Here is a 20622-nt window from a genome sequence, read left to right on the forward strand (position 1 = left end):
TAACGTGCTTCCATATTGTTTAAGTTGCATAGATGATGTGATTTATGCTAGAAATGATCTAAGATAGCTTAGGATGATTCATGAGTCTAATCTTTGACGTAGACGTTAGGTGGCATGATCCCTTTTGAACTATATCATGTTAGTCCTAAAAATCTCTAAAGAAATCGAGTCGATGCATGCTCATCCCCTATGAATAAACTTGTTAGTCTTGTTTATTCACCCCGAAGTTATTAGGTGTTTTGCAGGTGAAGAAGCTTTGTTGTGGGATACACAACACTCTTACATAGGCTAGAAGTCTTGAAGTATTTTTGATGATGTTAAATATGCACATGTTAGCATATCATGTTTACTTTTGTTTATTTTGATAAAACTTGTATTCTTCGATCCCACATATGTAAAGTGTACATAAGTACATTCCTTTTCATTGTATTCAACATGTATAAGATGAGGCCGGAGGCCAATATCATGTATCTCGTATTCTATACACTTGTGCTTTCAAAGTTCATATAGAAATATTGAAAATTCATGTGTTGTTATGTCATAACTTTTGCATTGGGCGTGGGAATTCCATTCTAATTCTTTCATAGGGTCTCATAAATCATGTTTGAATTGTGGCTAAGGGCCAAACGGTAATTTGAAACCATTTGTCAATTTTTGTTTTCATGTTTTCCATTTTAAGTTCATTTTTGCCTTTTTGGCCGTTGGGGGGTTGGATTTTGACTCGGCCATTTCCGGGAGCCGCGGACCATTCCCGCGCACTTAAAATCACCGTTTACGTCTGCGTGCATGATCGTTTTAGGGAAAAACCCATTCCTTTGTGATTTGAGCCTCCTATGGAATCATTTTTCAATGTTGTTGCATAATCTGTTCTAGGGGCATTATAGACTTTTCACATCAGTTTTATTTTCTTTTTTCGACATGGTCGCTTAGAAAACGTGATTTTAGGGGGGGGGGGGAGGGTTTCTTCTTCGTATTTTTCCAGAAAACATCGTCTTGGTATCGAAAATCCATCGCAAAGTTCAGTTTTCTGTTTTTTTTATTTAGCAGCTTTTTAGACCTCCATGACCAGATTTCATGGAGGGGCATTTCAGGCATTCTACATTGCATTTTTTTTTTAATTGTCTTATGAATCACGTAAAAAAATCAATTTTGAGGGGGGTTTCTTCTTTGTGTTTTTTTCAGAAAAATTCATCTTCTTGCCCGTTTTTGATCTCAGATGTAAACAGATCCTGTAGCAGCTTTTTGCCCTCTTGTCCAATTCTGATCTAGCGGTATTCTGGGGATTTCACAGTCATTTTTTTTTTTATTCTGTCCTCGTGGTCAGGTAGAAAACTCAATTTTAGGGGCGGTTTTTTCTTCGTGTTTTTCCAGAAAAACTCGTCTTGGCCTCCGTTTCAAGCCTCAATTCTGGAATCTCACTTTTTTTTTTTTTTTTTCTTGCTATCAGCTTGTGCATGCCATTGGGCACCGGCATGGGCGCCGGTGGGCTCGTGCATGGGCGCCATGTGCGCCATGGCCTTCGTTGGGCCGCCGCGACGTCTCAATTTGAAACCCTCATTTCTCCCTCGTCCGGACTCCAAATCAAGTGAACTTTTTTTTTTTTAACTTGACTAATTTTTCGTTGTCTTTCCAACAGTGTGCTCGGTTGCACCAGGATATTCCTGGATAATTACGAGTTTACCCTTTTAGCCTTAAATGCTTGTTTTTCTTCGTCAAGCCGTTTCTCCATCGTCCGGACTCCGAATCATGCGATTCTTAAGCCCATCCTGATTATTTTTTTGTTATCTTTCCAGTGGTGTGCTCGGTGCACCCCAAGCCACATTTTTTAAAAATGGCTATTTTGCCCCTGGGGACTTATTTGTCATATTTTTGATCTTTTGCTTCCGTATAAGTTCTCATTGAGCTCCACGACCTTATGGAAGGTCACTTTGACTTCTTAGAGTCTTGTTTTCTGTTTTCGCTTCCGCATATCGGATCCGTTATCGGGTCAATCTTTGGTTCATCACAGGACACACTGGCCTAAAAATCAGGGCTGTCACAGTATTCCTTGCTTTTGTAGTGATATATAAGTAGTATGCATATCTTTTGATTAATTTGAGAAATTAATGACTTGTCGTAGCTTGCATATAACTTACTTTAGTCTTGGTATATGGCATGGCCATGACATGATCTTTGTTATATATTAAATTGGGATATTTAAATGAGTTTTCAAATCTAGAGATTAAATGAATTTAATTTGATTTAAATTCTAGTTAATTGTGTTTTGCTTGTATTCTATTTTTGACTTGATATATGGTATGACCATGACTTAGTGCTTGACGTATATTAATTTGAGATTATTTGAACAACTTTTGAAATCTAGAGATTTGATTGATTTAAATTCATTAAATTCTATTTGTTGCTATCTTGCTCATTTTGCACTTTCGATTTGATATATGTAATGAGTGGTGCGACCGAGCGTGTGTACAAAATAATGCACAACACTTTAGGTTTAGAAATAATGTCAAGTGGGCACCATATTTTAAAATTTATAAAACCACTAAACACTTATACTATGGAGTATGAAGTGAGCAGGGATCGTCCCAAGAGATCTAAACAATTATAGGTTTTCCAGAATTGAATTCTACTTTAGTGCTTATGTGATTGCCAAAAGGGTTTTGTTTGTGATTAAAATTAATTTTAAACTAAATGATTGCAATAAAGAAATAGAGTTTAAGAGATTGGAAAGAGACTTAGGGTGTAGGATTCACCACTAAGCACATTCCCTAACTCACTCACTTTCAACTAATTGGGGAAATAATACTATGTAATCTATATGTGGCTAACAAGTGCAATGAAATGTGTAAACCATCAATTTCAAGCATGAATCAACTACCTAATGACAATTAAACTAAGTGTAGTGCAATTCACCCATTCAAAGCATGATTTATCAATCCAAGTTACAAATTTAACACACATTAATTTAGAAGATAATGCAATTGTGACAAAAAGTATGGAATTCAAACATAAGTATGGATGGTCTACTTACCTAATAATTGAATTGCAATTAAATTAATTAAACTTAAATTAAACTAATTAAACATGAATTTAAAACTAATTAGACAACAAATTAACCTAAACATGTAGTACCATCCATCAAATGGAAGCATTTTTCATCAATTTGAAACACAATTACAACTAAGCAATACCATGCATAGCCATCACAAGAATCAATTAACAAAGAATTCATGTGTAAAATTTGTTTATCAATCAACCATACATAAGAAAATATGAGATTAATACAGATAATCAATTGAAAGAATTTAATTCATAATACTCAAGACTATACACTAATTACATAAATTAATCCCCAAAAAGTATGAAAAGAGAGAGAGAATAGGTTACATGCTTAGGGTTTATCCAACCCTAAGTAGAAGAATCAGCCACTCATGGTTGATGGAGTCGAAGACAGGACAATCCCCATCATCTGCTTCATCTTCTCTGAACTTTTCTTCCAAACCCTAGCCTGTTCTTGCTTTTTCCCTTTCTTCGCGTGTTTTTCCAGAGAGAAAATACGATACTACGATACAGAAAAAAAAATAATAAAATAAAACTTAATTCATTTCTCTAATAATCTTTACCTAAATAAAAACTAAAACTAACCCTAATCTAATGGCTCACTGGGCCTTAAGTAACAATCTCATTAAAGCCCAACAGTTCCCAAAATGAGCCCAAAAATTAAATAAAAACTGTAATGTTGCTAAGTCCTGGGGGATCGATCCCCCACCCTGGGGATCGATCCCCCCAGAGTTGACAAATTCCTTTAAGCCTTATTCAGCTCCATTTTTGCCCCGGGCTATTTGGTTTGCTTCTCCATCTTTGGGAACATCATCAAAGGCCCGAAATTGACCGCTTTGTGCCATTGTCTGAAAATCTTTGCTTAACTCCAAAAAGGCTTAATTGGACCGTTCTTAGCTCATTTTAACTTTATTGCCCTGAAATACACATAAACATAAATTAGGACTAAAACATAAAATTAAGATAGATGCAAAGACTGAAATACCTTAGCTTAGGTGCTGAAATGTGCAACATTTAAGCACTTATCACGCCCCCAAACTTAGATATTGCTAGTCCCTAGCAATAAACTACAGCATGAAAATGAAACAAACATATATACAATTATGAACTAATAAAGCAAATAAAGATAACACCACTTTCGTAGGGATCACGGTTGCATTTAGCATATGCAACAAGCCTTTTAAACCCCTAGGTTACCCCTAGTGGACGAGTGAAGTCTCGTGAGGGTTTGCAGAAATGATACCCACAAACATCAACAGCTCTTTCTTACTTGAGAAGCAACGACATATATCAAATAAGTGTTTAAAGTAGACTACTTCAAGTATGCAAATTTCTGCCATTTCTAAGCTATTCTCAATATTTCAACATCATGTAAGCAACAATGGTCCTCCACACATCAAGCAAGTTAATCATGCAAATTGAATCAATTCTATCATCCTTTTTTAGTGAACCGGCATCAAAATGTGTTGCTATCTTAGCAAATCAAAGTAATGGCATAGCCTTACCCTCAAACTAGCATACAGATATAGTACCAGACATCAAGACATTGAATGAACCTTGTTATTCAATCAAACATTTTTTTTATTGATTTCATTTTTTTTTTTTAATTTTTTTTTAATTAATTTTTAATTTTTTTTTTATTTTTTATGTATGACTATGTGCAATGTCCAAGTTCATTAAGCTCTCTAATCACCCCATGTAACAAGCGTTGAGCCAACGACTCCTAAACCAGATGGTCTTAGGGCGTTAAGTGTAAAGACACTCCTAAGAGCGTAATGACTCAGAATAACTAGGCTACGAACTCAAACTAATCATACATCTTACATTCTTTCCTTGTCTTCCTTTTTAATCAGTTGATATGTTGAAAGAATGCAGTTTTGTTTTTTTTTTTTTTTTTTTTAATTTATTTCTTTCTTTTCTTTGCAAGGTCATTTTATCAAGAATGAAAGCTTTCAAAGCATACTGGCTCAATTGGAACAAACCAAGACAATAATCAACGAAGCATGTACCCCACAAATTAAATGCTAGTGTGTACAAGTGCAAGTGTAGAATTCTAGAATCAACTCTCAAAGCATTTTCAGCCAACAAGATGATGTGTACCACAAGAGCAAACAGGATATCAAAAATTAAAAATTTACCCCTAAATGGCATCCTAGAGCATACAAGAAATATTAGACTCTAACAACTTGCTTTTCAAAGGCACTATGCTTCAAAAGTTCGAAATCATTGCCAAACACATCTCAAATCTCATCATACATTTAAAGCTTAACTTAAAATAGAGTGAAGCATGATGACCTTACCCCCAAACTTAAACTGTACATTGTCCTCAATGTGCAATGAGAACAATGTAAAATGATGAAAAGAGTATACCGTGATGGCAACGATTATGAAGTCCAGCAGTGATTCAGTAGGAAAGATGTCTCCCCCAAACTTGGATGCAAAAACCTAGGTGTATAACCATACTAGCAAACTCACATCAAATAGCATATGGGATAAGCAATACCTACAGTCCAAAACAATATATAACATGCTGCAAAGAGATATGAGATGAAACCCTAGATAAAAGATGAAACATGTATAACCAAGCATAAGGGCATATTAGTAACATATTTTTGATGTTTGAAATTTTTTTTTTTTAAAAATCAAAGAAAAAGATTATGTGTACACAACCTACAAAAGAAATAAAAAATAAAATGGGCTAAGGTTAACGTCTCTAGCAAGACGGATTGGGACTTTTGATTTTTTTTATTTTTATTATTTATGTTTTTTTTTATTTATTTATTTATTTTAAAAGAAAGAAAGAAATAAATAAAAACCTTATTACAAAATCTACTGAATTGATTCTTGTTTTTAATTTTTTTACAATCAACAATTTCATTTTTATTTTTATTTTTATTTATTTATTTATTATTATTATTTTTTTAATCATCTATTCAACACTTTTTTTTAAATAAATAAAATCAATGCAATTTATTTTTTTATTTTATTTTTAATCAACAATTCAACTTTTTTTCTTTTTTTTTTTTTTTTTTTTTATGCAACTTTTTTTTGTTTTTTTTTATGTGTATATATATATATATATATATATTTTTTCTTTTCTTTTCTTTTCTTTCCTTTTTCTTTCTTTCTTTTCTTTCTCTTTCTTTCTTCTTCTTCTTCGTCTTTTTTTTTTTTTTTTTTTTTTTTTTTTTTTTTTAAATTAACATCACAAGCTTGCCGGAGAAGACAACCGGCAGAACTGGGTAAACCCAGTCCAAGAATCGCCGGCGAGACCCAGCAGCGACGACGGAGAACTGCGAAGCTGTAATCGACGACGAACCCAGCCGCGACGACGTTTGATGAACCAGCCGCCGGAATCGCTGGGGAAAACGACGAGTCACAAGCTCGCCGGAGAGGACCAATCCGGAATCGGACTGATTCAAGCACGGCCGGAAGAAAACGGACAGCCGCGACGCCGACGAATTAAACAAGAACCAGGAAATGGCGCAGGAAGATGAACAGATGCGACGCCGGAAAGAAAACAGATGCAACGCCGCTGCTGTTTTTTTTTTTATTTTTTTATTTTTTTATTTTTTTTCAGAAAGACGACCCAAACGCTCGCCGGAAAGACCAGCCGCGATCACTGGAGAATAAAGGACGAGTCTCAAACCGGCGGCCGAAGGAAAACCCAGTCGAAATCGCCGGAGAAAAGCGACCCAGAAGCGCGACAGAGAACCCAGCCGAAATCGCCGGAGAAAAACAGCGACCTTGATGCGATCGCTGGAGAACGGCGACCCAAACTCAACGCCAGAATATGACCCAGGCGCGGCACTTGAAGAACAACGAAAGAGGCAACGCAGAACAACGTCCTATCCGAGATCGCTGGAGAACGACCCAACCGCGACGCCGGAGGACGAACCGGCCGTGATCGCTGTTAGAAGACGCAGCCGCGATCTGAATCGCCGGAAGGAACAGCCGCGTCAGAAAATAAAAGGCGAAGCCAATGGCGAACTCAAACTGTCGGCGGAGAACAACTCAGAACCATAGCGCCGTTTTTAACAGCCGCGACACCGTGGAAGAGGAGAAGAGATCAACGGAAGATTGTGGGTTCCTGTACACCGTGAACGCCAGTAGGAAATTTAGAGTGGCGACTCGAAACTGGGAGAACAGAGAGGAATGTATGTTGAGATTGAAGGTAGGGCACAACAAAGCTAAGGGGCGATCGATCTGCTTTGATGGGGGATCGATAATTTTAGGCAAAAAAATGTCCCCTTCACTGTTTAATGAGAAGGGAGAAACATAAGTAAAATGGGATCGATCCCTTTGGACGGGGGATCAATCCACTTGGTCTATTTTTTTGTTACTCTCTGCCAAGAAAATGGGATCGATCTCCTACCCATTTTAGGATCGATCTTTCTTTTTTCTTTTTTTTTTTTTTAATTTTTTTAATTTTTTTTTTTTTTTTTTTTGAAAAAAAAAATGAAAATAAATAAATAAATAAAATAAACAAAAAAAATAAAACAAAATAAAGCTAAAAAGAATATATACACTAAAATGAAAAATAGATAAAAAATAAAATAAAAATAATAATAAATAAAATTGAAATAAAATCACTTATCAACCTATACTAATTAATACTTTTTTTAAAAATTTTTTTTTTATATTTTTGAATAAATCAAAACTAACATGAAATATATACAAAAATAATAAAAATAATAATAAAATAGAAATAAAATCAAATACCAACCTACATTACTCATTTACAATTTTTTTTTTTTAATTTTTTTAAATTAAAAAAAATGCATAAATGTACAAAAGGAAAAATAAAAATAAAATAATAATAAAATGGAAATTAAAATGCAACGAAGGAGAAACTCGATACAACTAGTGTTTAACGTCGCTAGAAAGACGTGAGATGTTCTCAATCTTCAAAGTAAATGGGATCTACCAAGAGGGCAGATTCCACATTTCTTTGAAAATTTTGTCCATCAATGTATGGTTTAAGCCTTTGACCATTAACTTTGAAGGTCCCTTCATCTTTTAGATTTTTAAGTTCAACAGCCCCATGAGGTGAGACGGAAATAATTTGATAAGGGCCTTCCCATTTGGTTCGAAGCTTTCCAGGGAAAAATTTGAGCCTAGAGTTGAATAACCAAGCCTTTTGACCGGCTTCAAAGGACTTTTTCACAATATGTTTATCATGAAATGCTTTTGTCCTTGCCTTGTAAATTTTTGAACTATCATAGGCATCATTTCTCAATTCCTCTTGCTCATTGAGTTGGAGTAAACGGTCCTTTCCAGCCTTATCAAGATCAAAGTTGAGCCTTTTTATTGCCCAAAGTGCTTTGTGTTCTAGCTCAACCGGAAGATGACAAGGCTTCCCATAAACAAGTCTATATGGAGACATGCCTATTGGAGTCTTGTAAGCTGTCCGGTAAGCCCACAAAGCATCGTTCAATTTTCTTGACCAATCTTTTCGGGTCGGATTGACAGTTTTCTCAAGAATATGCTTGATTTCCTTATTTGACACCTCGACTTGCCCACTTGTTTGGGGATGGTAGGGAGTGGCCACTTTATGTGTGATGGAGTATTTCAAGAAAAGTTGCTTCAAGAATTGATTACAGAAATGTTTTCCTCCATTACTTATCATAGCCCTTGGCATACCAAAACGAGCAAAGATATTTGATTTAACGAATGCAATTACCACGGAGTGGTCATTCGTTTTGGTAGCACGAGCCTCAACCCACTTTGAAACATAATCAACAGCAACGAGGATGTATTGAAAGCCATAAGACATTGGGAATGGTCCCATAAAGTCTATGCCCCATACATCAAAGATTTCAACTACAAAGATTGAAGTTAAGGGCATCATGTCTCTCTTTGACATTGATCCCAACTTTTGACACCGAACACACGCCTTACAAAAGTTATAGGCATCTCGGTGGATAGTGGGCCAGAAGAGCCCACTTTGAAGAACCTTCAAAGCGGTCTTTTTTCCACTAAAATGCCCACCACAAGCAAGTGTGTGACAAAACGCAAGGACGCTCGGAACTTCACTTTTCGGCACACATCTCTTGATGATTTGATCCGGGCAATAACGAAACAGAATGGGATCTTCCCAATAGTATTTTCGGATGTTAGCAAAGAATCGGTCCTTTTCTTGTTTTGACCAATTAATGGGAAGTTTGCTGGTTGCAAGATAGTTAACAATGTCGGCGAACCAAGGCAACGTCCCATTTGAGATTTGAAAGAGTTGTTCATCCAGAAATGATTCATGAATTTCAAGATTTGGAGAAGATTCAACCATTAATCTAGACAGATGATCGGCAACGACATTGTCGGAGCCCTTTTTATCCTTGATTTCAAAGTCAAATTCTTGAAGAAGTAGAATCCATCTTATCAAGCGAGGTTTGGTTTCCTTTTTCATTAAAAGATGCCTAAGAGCGGCATGGTCGGAAAGCACAATTACCTTGGATCCTAAGAGATATGACCGAAATTTATCAAGGGCATATACTACGGCAAGTAACTCTTTCTCGGTGGTAGAATAGTTCAATTGGGCACCTGAGAAAGTCTTACTCGCATAGTATATAGCATATGGTAGTTTACCTACCCTTTGCCCCAAAACAGCACCCATTGCGAAGTCAGAAGCATCACACATAATCTCAAATGGTAAAGACCAATTTGGAGGTTGCATGATAGGAGCGGATGATAGAAGAGTGCGAAGTTGATGAAAAGCATTTAGGCATGCTTCATCAAAGACAAATGGAGTCTCCTTGGCAAGAAGGTTACACAAGGGTCTAGCAATTTTGCTAAAGTCTTTGATGAATCGGCGATAAAAACCGGCATGTCCTATAAAGGAGTGGATTTCTCTCACCGTAGTAGGTGGAGACAATTCAGAAATTAGCTCAACTTTCGCTCTATCTACTTCTATTCCTCTTTTAGAGATGACATGTCCAAGCACGATTCCTTCTTGAACCATGAAATGGCTCTTTTCCCAACTTAACACAAGATTAGTCTCACAACATCTTTGAAGCACTTTTTTGAGATTTTGGAGACACGAATCAAATGAGGACCCAAAAACCGAGAAGTCATCCATGAAGACTTCTAAATACTTCTCCACCATATCCGAAAAATTGACATCATACACCTTTGGAAAGTGGCAGGAGCATTGCACAATCCGAAAGGCATCCGTCGATAAGCAAATGTACCGAAAGGACATGTGAATGTAGTCTTTTCTTGATCCAATGGATCTAAGGCCACTTGATTGTACCCCGAGTAACCATCTAGGAAGCAATAGTATTGTTGCCCAGCCAATCTTTCCAAGATTTAGTCAATGAAAGGCAATGGAAAATGGTCCTTCCTAGTGGCAGAATTCAGCTTTCGGTAATCTATACAAACACGCCATGAAGTGGTGGTGCGTTTCGAGATGAGATCACCCTTAGCATTTTCAACAACTGTGATTCCTGACTTTTTGGGAACCACTTGAGTTGGACTAACCCATTTGGAATCAGAGATAGGATAAATGATTCCTGCATATAGAAGTTTCACAACCTCCTTCATGACAACTTCCTTCATATTTGGGTTCAATCTCCTTTGAGCATCCCTAAATGGCCTTTCATCCTCTTCCATGTATATGCGATGCATACAAATAGAAGGGTCAATGCCTTTTAGGTCAGCTACACTCCATCCAATGGCTTCTTTGTTAGCTTTAAGCACTTCCAAAAGATCATTCTCTTGGTCATTTTCAAGATTGGAAGCAATGATGATCGAAGAGTCCTTTTTGGGCCTAAGAAGGCGTATTTCAGATTTGATGGAAGAGGCTTAAGCTCAAGAATAGGAAGAGAGATGAGAGATGGAACTGGTGGAGTACTAGAGAGTGAAGAAAGAGGTTCTTTCTTGCTTTTCCAAGGTGGGTAATCCAAAGTGGCCACAGAGTCCATCAAAGCATTCACCTCACTTATGGATCCTTCTGTGTCAAAACCACAACTTTCAAACATTTCATAAAGGCACGCCTCAAGAGGGTCCTTAGATAGAATAGAGGGAAGAGTCTCCTTTATGGTTTCATCCAAGACATCCACTAGGAAACACTCGTCTTCATCTGTGGGATGTTGACTCGCATTGAATACATTAAGCTTAACCATCATGTTACCAAATGAGATATCCATAATGCCAAATCTACAATTAATGGTGGCATTGGCAGTGGCAAGGAATGGCCTTCCTAGGATGACTGGAATGTGATTGGTGAGATTAGGGACTGGCTCAGTATCTAGTACCACAAAATCAACCGGGAAATAAAATTTATCAACCTTAATTAGAATGTCCTCAACAATTCCCCTTGGTTTTTTAATTGATCTATCGGCTAGTTGGATGACTACCGATGTTGGCTTCAAGTCCCCTAATCCTAATTGCAAGTAAACAGAGTATGGAATGAGATTGATACTTGCACCTAAATCAAGGAGAGCTCTACGAACCTCTTGGTTTCCAATAACACAAGAAATAGTCGGAGCACCCGGATCCTTGAACTTAGGAGGAGTGTTAGAAAGAATGATGGAACTCACTTATTCTGTTAAAAGCACTTTCTTAAGGTCCCTTCCCTTGCTCTTCCTCTTTTGTGTGCACAAGTCCTTCAAGAACTTTGCATATGGTGGAATTTGCCTAATTGCATCTAGAAGAGGAAGATTGATTTTCACTTGTTTAAACACTTCCATCATATCATGAATTTTTCCTTCTTGTCTCCCAAATGATGTAGTCTCTCTCAAAGCTTGAGGAAATGGAGCTTTTGGCTCATAAGGCTTCTCTAATTAGGGAGATGATGATGAAGATGATGGAATGTCCTTTTTGGAACCACTAGCATCCAAGGAAATTGGAATAGAATTTGGAATGGGATGGATGCAACCACTTGGTTGTGCCAATTCATTATCCTCCTTAGGTACCTCTACCTTATTATCCACTTTCCTACCACTCCTCAAGGTAGTAATTGCTTGAACTTGCTCATTTCCAGAAAATTCTGATGAAGGACTTGCTTGCGCCATAAATTGCCCTTTAGGATTGGTCTCAGTTTGACTAGGCAACTTACCTTTCTCTCTCACATTTAAAGAATTAGCTAATTGCCCAATTTGAGCTTCAAGCTTTGCAATTGATTGAGAGTGAGAATGAAACAGTTGATTATCTTTTTGAAGATTACCTAAAGCTTGCAAGACTTTGTCCTCAAAAGCGGAACTCTTAGGAGGCGCTTGATTTGGATTAGAGTAAGATTGAGAATTTGATGTTTGAGGATGAGAATATTGATTCACATTTTGAGGATAAAATGAAGGACGGTAACCTTGAGAATTCTGATTTTGATTTTGGAGATGTGGGGGAACATACTTTGCTTGGTAACCTTGAGTTTGAGGAGGGTTTGCACTGTCTCCTTGATTTCTCCATGCAAAGTTTGGATGATTTTTCCACCCCGGATTGTAAGTATTGGAATAAGGGTTGTTCCCTTGATGAATGAAAGCAGTATTTGCTTGTTCTTGAGACTCACTTGGTATAATTTGTCCAAGAGGGCAATTTGAAGTATGGTGAGTGTAACTAGAACAAGTCATGCACATTTCATTGGAATGGTGAGGATATGATTGAGTTGCCGGACCTTGATTCAAAAGGAATGTATCAAACCTTTGAGTAAGATTTTTGACCTCATCGGCAATTTCCATGGAAGAGTCTATTTGATTTATAGCTTTCTTTCCTCCCATATGTGCTAGGTGACTACCCCTAGAAGATGAAGATCTATGCATTGAGTTTTCACTCATTTTTTCGAAAAGTTGCCAAATTTCATCTTCATTTCTTTCAATGTAGCTTCCGCCATAAGAAGCATCAACAATGCCCTTATTGGCATCGGATAAACTTGAAAAGAAACATTGAACTAATTGCCACTTAGGAATGTCATGATGTGGACACTTCCGTAGCAAGTCATTCAAACGTTCCCATGCTTCATGAAGGGGTTTTCCTTTTTGTTGTTTAAATTCACGAATGGAAGTTCTCATGGCATCAGTTCGACTTGTGGGGTAATATTTTTTTAAGAACTCTTGTTACAATTGTGCCCAAGAGGTGATTGTATTTGGCCGCAAGTTGTTGAACCAATATTTAGCTTTATCCCGAAGAGTGAAAGGGAAAAGCTTCATTTTTAGGACTTCTTCCGGAACATCCGTGATTTTCACGGTGGAACAAACTTCCAAGAACTCATCTAAATGTTTATAAGGCTCTTCATTGCTCAACCCATAGAAAAGGGGGCACATGTTAATGGTGGAAGCCTTAATCTCATAATGATGAGCACGAAAATTTGGCAATTGAATGCAAGTAGGTGCATTATATTGATTTGGAGTGTAACGATCCCTAAGGACCATTGGAGGATTGAGAGGATTGAGAGGAGGATTTGGTATTTGACCTTGTTGATGATATGCCATTTGACCTTGTTGAGGGTATGCCATTTGAACATATTGTTGTTGTTGCTCACCAATTGGGGGAACAACATTTGGCCTTGGCATCCCTAGATTAGGTTGTTGCACCGCATGATTAACTGGTTGTGGCATTCCCAAGGGTGGATGCACACCTTGAGGATCCACAATATGAACTTGTGGTGGGTGGTGCACACCATTATGATCCACATGACCAAGATCTACAATGGGATCTTCAATTGGATCTTCCATTAAAGGTGATGGAAGATCAAAATTTAAAAGATTAAGATGACTATCCCTAGTACTACTTCTTAAACGCCGATGAAAAATTTTGAGATTTTGATTTGCAGGAGCAAGAGAACGATTAAGTGATCTACGACCATGCATGCACTAGAACAAGTCAACACACCAACATTTCAAAATTTCAACCTCCACATACGATGTTCCCAAACTCCTCAATAATATCAATGCACTTAAAACAAATAAATGCCTCCACACGGGCCGATGCCTTCTATAAGAAGGTATGCTTGGACTTAAAAATAAAACAATTCAATTTAAGCCTCCACTTGGGCTGTCCAAAGCATGCAAATTAGTATACAATTAACGTACTAAAATTAAAGAGAACTTACAGATGGTCCTTAAGCAACTTCAAAATTTTTTTTTTTAATTGCTTCTAAGTCCAACGTTTGCTCCACTTTGCTTCAAGTACCTAATTGACAAATCAAATAAAAAAAAAAATTAAAAATTAAAATGACTTAAAAGTAGACAATCAACAAAGAACTAATGTTTAATTCAATTCTTCAAAACCGTTAGATCCCCGGCAACGGCGCCAAAACTAAGGAGCGACCGAGCGTGTGTACAAAATAATGCACAACACTTTAGGTTTAGAAATAATGTCAAGTAGGCACCATATTTTAAAATTTATAAAACCACTAAACACTTATACTATGGAGTATGAAGTGAGCAGGGATCGTCCCAAGAGATCTAAACAATTATAGGTTTTCCAGAATTGAATTCTACTTTAGTGCTTATGTGATTGCCAAAAGGGTTTTGTTTGTGATTAAAATTAATTTTAAACTAAATGATTGCAATAAAGAAATAGAGTTTAAGAGATTGGAAAGAGACTTAGGGTGTAGGATTCACCACTAAGCACATTCCCTAACTCACTCACTTTCAACTAATTGGGGAAATAATACTATGTAATCTATATGTGGCTAACAAGTGCAATGAAAAGTGTAAACCATCAATTTCAAGCATGAATCAACTACCTAATGACAATTAAACTAAGTGTAGTGCAATTCACCCATTCAAAGCATGATTTATCAATCCAAGTTACAAATTTAACACACATTAATTTAGAAGATAATGCAATTGTGACAAAAAGTATGGAATTCAAACATAAGTATGGATGGTCTACTTACCTAATAATTGAATTGCAATTAAATTAATTAAACTTAAATTAAACTAATTAAACATGAATTTAAAACTAATTAGACAACAAATTAACCTAAACATGTAGTACCATCCATCAAATGGAAGCATTTTTCATCAATTTGAAACACAATTACAACTAAGCAATACCATGCATAGCCATCACAAGAATCAATTAACAAAGAATTCATGTATAAAATTTGTTTATCAATCAACCATACATAAGAAAATATGAGATTAATACAGATAATCAATTGAAAGAATTTAATTCATAATATTCAAGACTATACACTAATTACATAAATTAATCCCCAAAAAGTATGAAAAGAGAGAGAGATAGGTTACATGCTTAGGGTTTATCCAACCCTAAGTAGAAGAATCAGCCACTCATGGTTGATGGAGTCGAAGACAGGACAATCCCCATCATCTGCTTCATCTTCTCTGAACTTTTCTTCCAAACCCTAGCCTGTTCTTGCTTTTTCCCTTTCTTCGCGTGTTTTTCCAGAGAGAAAATACGATACTACGATACAGAAAAAAAAATAATAAAATAAAACTTAATTCATTTCTCTAATAATCTTTACCTAAATAAAAACTAAAACTAACCCTAATCTAATGGCTCACTGGGCCTTAAGTAACAATCTCATTAAAGCCCAACAGTTCCCAAAATGAGCCCAAAAATTAAATAAAAACTGTAATGTTGCTAAGTCCTGGGGGATCGATCCCCCACCCTGGGGATCGATCCCCCTAGAGTTGACAAATTCCTTTAAGCCTTATTCAGCTCCATTTTTGCCCCGGGCTATTTGGTTTGCTTCTCCATCTTTGGGAACATCATCAAAGGCCCGAAATTGACCGCTTTGTGCCATTGTCTGAAAATCTTTGCTTAACTCCAAAAAGGCTTAATTGGACTGTTCTTAGCTCATTTTAACTTTATTGCCCTGAAATACACATAAACATAAATTAGGACTAAAACATAAAATTAAGATAGATGCAAAGATTGAAATACCTTAGCTTAGGTGCTGAAATGTGCAACATTTAAGCACTTATCAATGAGCATGCTATGTGATTTAACATATATTAATTAGAGGTTATTTGAATTTGATTTGAAATTTAGAGAATTTAATTATTTTGTTTAATTAAATTCGATCTAATGGCTCCATGGATCTATTTGTGTTTTAGAAGTTGTTTCTATATTCAAATCATGGACTTGGACTTGTTGTGTATTCACTTGGTTTTGTGTTGAGCATTTGATAACATTGTTGTTATATTTATATTCATGATTACATGTTTTCTTTATGGAATATATTGTTGCCTTGTGTATTGAATTGCACACTTTGTAATTGACATTATGGATGTCATTTTAGAATTGAAAGTCTAAGGCATGGTTTGTGTGGTTTCAACCTATTTGCGCATGGAAGGTGTTTTCATGCATTATATAAATTATGTATAAGTTGTGAACTTTTTTGGTTTATTTTCGAGTCTTGGGACATTGTTGTTACAAGTGACATGGCTAGAGTTTGGCTCTAGTGCGGGAGGTATGAGTTCTCCCCAATTGAGATAGTGCGCACTAGGGTGGGCTTGCCAGCGGGTTAATGCCCGGAATAACCATTGAGGTCTCGGCAGAATTTCGAGCTTGATGTTTAAGTCTTCCACTAGTTGATTTCGCATTCAATTCCAAGTTAACAATCATGTTTAATTGCGACTTGTGGTTTTGGTTATTGATGATTTTGATGTTCTTAAGTACATCCAAGCTTTATGATTTCAATGAATCATGTTAAATTTTGATGTTGTTAAGTACATCTATGCCAAATTGTTATATTTAGTTGTATTTTCATTTTAGATTTTAAGTTGATAACTTTGAGAATCTATGTCTTGATGTATTGCATTATAAGTTCTAATTATGTTAAATGGTTATATTTAGTTGTTCTCGTACCTTAGATTTCAAGTTGACAACTTTGGGAACCTTTATCTTATTTCTTGTATAGCATGCTCTTATGTCGTTTGGAATTGCATGAAGGATGTGATGTATGCTAGAAATGTTCCAAGGCAGCTTAAGATACTCCCTAAGTTTAATCTTTGACATAGACGTTAGGTGGCATGACCCTTTTGAATTGTTTCATGTTGACGTAAAAATCTATAAGAAATCGAGTTAATGTATGCTCATTCTCTACGAGTAAACTTGTTTACTCACCCCGAAGTTACTGGGGGGCTGTTTCAGGTACGAAGATTTGGTTCGTGATGTTCATCATTGCTTGCATGATTCTAGACTTGAAGGTTTTTAATTCTTGTAAAGGTTGGCTTGGAATGCCACTTATAGCCTTTTATGTCAAAATATGTATATTTGATTCCATATATGTAATGTGTACATGAGTACACTCTTTATAATGTATTTGACATATATGAGATGAGGCCGGAGGCCATTGACATGTAATTTGCATCCTATGTAATTTTTGACTTCAGGGAATATTATGAAACTATTGAAAAATATTGAGTTATTGCTTCACCATGTTTGCATTGGGGGTGGGAATTCTATTTTGATTCTTCCATAGGGTCTCATTAATCATGTATGAAGTGTGACCAAGGGCCAAATGATATTTTGAAACCATTTCATAGTCTTGAATTCCGAGTTTTCATTTCAAGTTCCATTTTTGTCATTTTGGCCGTTGGGGGGTCGAATTTTACATCAATGGTATTTTTAAGCCATGGTTATTGTAACACATCCAAATAGGTAAGTTAGGTTCGCGTGCATGATCATTTTCAAGAAAAACTTCTTCTTTGGTGAAACGAGCTTCTTATGGACTCATTTCGCATCTTTATTGCACAATCTGATCAAGGGGCATTTTAGACTTTTCACTACAGTTTTATTTTCTTCTTTCAATATGGTTGAATAGAAAATGTGATTTTATAGGGAGTTTCTTCTTTGTGTTTTTCCAGAAAATGTCGTCTTGGTACCGGAAATCATTCACGAAGTTTAGCTTTCAGTTTTGCATTCAACAACTTTTTGGACCCTCATGAGCTGATTTCATGGAGGGGCATTTTGGGCATCTTATAATGAGTTTTTTTTCGATTCTTTGACATTATTATGTAGAAAACTCAATTTTGGGGGGGGTTTTTTCTTTGTATTTTTCCAAAAAATGTCATCTTGGCCCTCAAAAATCCAATTTTTGATAAAAAAAAACCCCAGCTGCCAGGTTTCCTTGTTGACCCTTCTATTTTTTGCTTCGTAACCTGTTAGAAGGGGTCTTCTAAACGGTTAAATGTGTTTGGGCAGTGTTGTGGTCGTGATTTTTGTCCTCCTAACCGGTTAGGAAGTGTGGTAACCGGTTAGATGTTCTAGGGTTGGCTCCTTTTGACCTTTTTGCCCATTCTTCTTCCGTTAGCCATATCTTCTTCATCCGGACTCCAAATTAAGTGATTCTTAAGTCTAAGTTCACTAATTTTTCATTGTCTTTCCAATGGTGTGCTTGGTAGCACCCAATTTCATGTTAAAAATGACCATTTTGCCCCTAGGTTCATTCTTATCCGTTTTTTAAACGCCGCTTTCGCATTTATTTCTTTTGGGTTCTATGACCTCGTTAAGGGTCACATTGGTGTATTAGAGATGTGTTGTATCTCTAGAGACTGTTGTTTCATCTTTTACTTCTGTATTCTAGATCCAGTTCGGGTCATCACAGGATATACTGGGTTAAAAAATCTAGGGTCGTCATAAGTGGTCTCAGAGCTCCTAGGTTCGAAAACTTATGTACGATGGGTTTTGGGTGCATATCATGCTCTATGTGCTTATATGCTTCATGATAACATGTTTTAGTTTGATAACATGTTTATATGCTTATGTGTTATATGTGACATGTCATTTGTTTAGCATGATTTAATTATTTTGTAAAGAGCATGACATATGATGTATGCTAGATTAGATTTGTATATGCATAACTGTGTTACATATTTGGCATGACATGGAATTGGTCATTAAGGCATGAGTTGAGGTTGATGGTGATTGTAGTCATAGTTTCGTGGTAGTGTAGGTTGTTGTCGACTTAACATTGGTTTTGAGTAGGTGGTAAGTCACCTTTTGTTTAGGCTCTTATAAGGTGAGTCATTTGGCGTTGCCGTAGTGCTGGATTTTGGGCCATGATGAGGTTATGGACCTCTTAGAATCCTTGGTTCTTCGGGATGATTCCTCTAGGATTACAATTTTCATAGGCGGGTACGTTTGTGGGTGGGTGCATGGCACTGTCATGCTACCGTACTAGCTAGCTACAAGTGTAGTTCGGATGGAATCAATGTTAGTTTTGTTTTGATAGGCGTTGTCCTTTTGATCGATGATGAAAATGGTTCTCTTGGGGATCAGTCGTAATGATTGATTTGGTTGTTGTTAGTATGGTTATAGTTTCCATTTTCTTTGAGTTCTCCTTGCGTGATGACACTTTTGGGATCAAGTCGATTGATTGATGTTTCGGGTGGTGAGAGCATTGCACTGTTAGTGTCATTTGTAGTGTCACCTCTAGATTCGGGGATGGATTGTTTGAGTCTTACCATTGTGGTAAGGGCTCATGTTTGTTTTGAGACAAGTTGTGGTCACATTAGTTTTTGGAGTCAGTTTATGGCTAGGACTGGTCTTTCCTTTTACCTAGACATTATAGGACACGATGTCCATAGGGTTCATTATTGCATCATTTTTATCTTTTGCAGTTTCATTTACTACCATATTAGTAGTTATGATATTGTGATGCATGAGTAGGTGGAAGTATGTCCACATTGCTTTCTTGTTGTGTGGCATTAACATGCCTTATTTATATGCTTAGAGATGCCATGTTGTTACTGTACTTTAGTGACATAATTTTGTGCTTACGTGGAGATGTGCTGCATGTACCTTTGATTTTATCTATGTGAGTAGATTTACCTTCTTGGTAGTTACATTTCTTTGTTATATGCATGACTTTCGCATTTAATTTTCCCTTTTGTTTCCTTCGGTCGCACGTTGTTTGTGTGCTAGTTTCTGCAATGGTTTCGTCGTGAAATTCTTTGTAGAGGAATTCTCCTCTTTTCTTGGTTCATGTTTGGGACTTCACAAGGAGTAAGTCTCTTCTCTTCATCGCCTTGTGTAAGGTTTTGGGGTTTGGTTGGTCCGTGAGGATCACCATTGTTGTCTTGAGTCCTTAGTGAGGATTTGAAGGATTTTTGTCGACTTACTCTCATGTAGGGGGCGAAGTCTTAGACCTTTTTGTCTTTCCTTTGGAGATAGACTTGTGGTGTTGTCCTTCTTAGGACTGGTGATTCCCTTTCTTTCGTGTCTTCCCTTGGGGAGTTTTTGCCGTGGTTGTTGATAGGTTGTGGTGCTAAGAGTGAGTGGATTGGTGTGAGATCATTTTTCGGGGACTTGTGTCCATATCATTGAGGATTTGTTTGATTCATGAGGTGAGCTCAATGCTCTTTTGAGAATGTCTTTTGGAGACTTGTTTTAGTTCTGGAGATCTTGATGTGGTTGACTCTTAGGAGGAGTTTTGAAGGATCGCTGTTGGATATGGCTTGTTTATGGAGTTTTCTCATTGTAGTTATGGCTAGGCATAGTTTTGAGGAATCGTAGTTCCAGTGGTTGTTTTTGGATCGAAATGGAAGAATTTTGATTTAGCTTGGTGATGCCAAGCACGGTTTCGAGAGATTCATTTTGTGATCTTAGTTGTCAGGATTTTGATGTGTGTGCCACTTGGTGGACTTGTATTTCGAG

At 36.7% G+C, this 20622-nt stretch overlaps 1 non-coding gene across 1 annotated transcript; it reads left to right on the forward strand.

Moving 5' to 3' along the window:
• The first annotated feature begins 12954 nt into the window (after positions 1 to 12954).
• Positions 12955 to 13061, forward strand: LOC132280577 (small nucleolar RNA R71). The gene has a single exon (XR_009471607.1). It is a non-coding gene; the product is annotated as a small nucleolar RNA R71 (small nucleolar RNA).
• The last annotated feature ends 7561 nt before the right edge of the window (positions 13062 to 20622 follow it).

Source organism: Cornus florida, unplaced genomic scaffold, assembly GCF_030987335.1.
Source record: "Cornus florida cultivar Cherokee Brave unplaced genomic scaffold, ASM3098733v1 CherokeeBrave_3.0.0_Hap2_Chr10, whole genome shotgun sequence".
NCBI lineage: Eukaryota > Viridiplantae > Streptophyta > Magnoliopsida > Cornales > Cornaceae > Cornus > Cornus florida.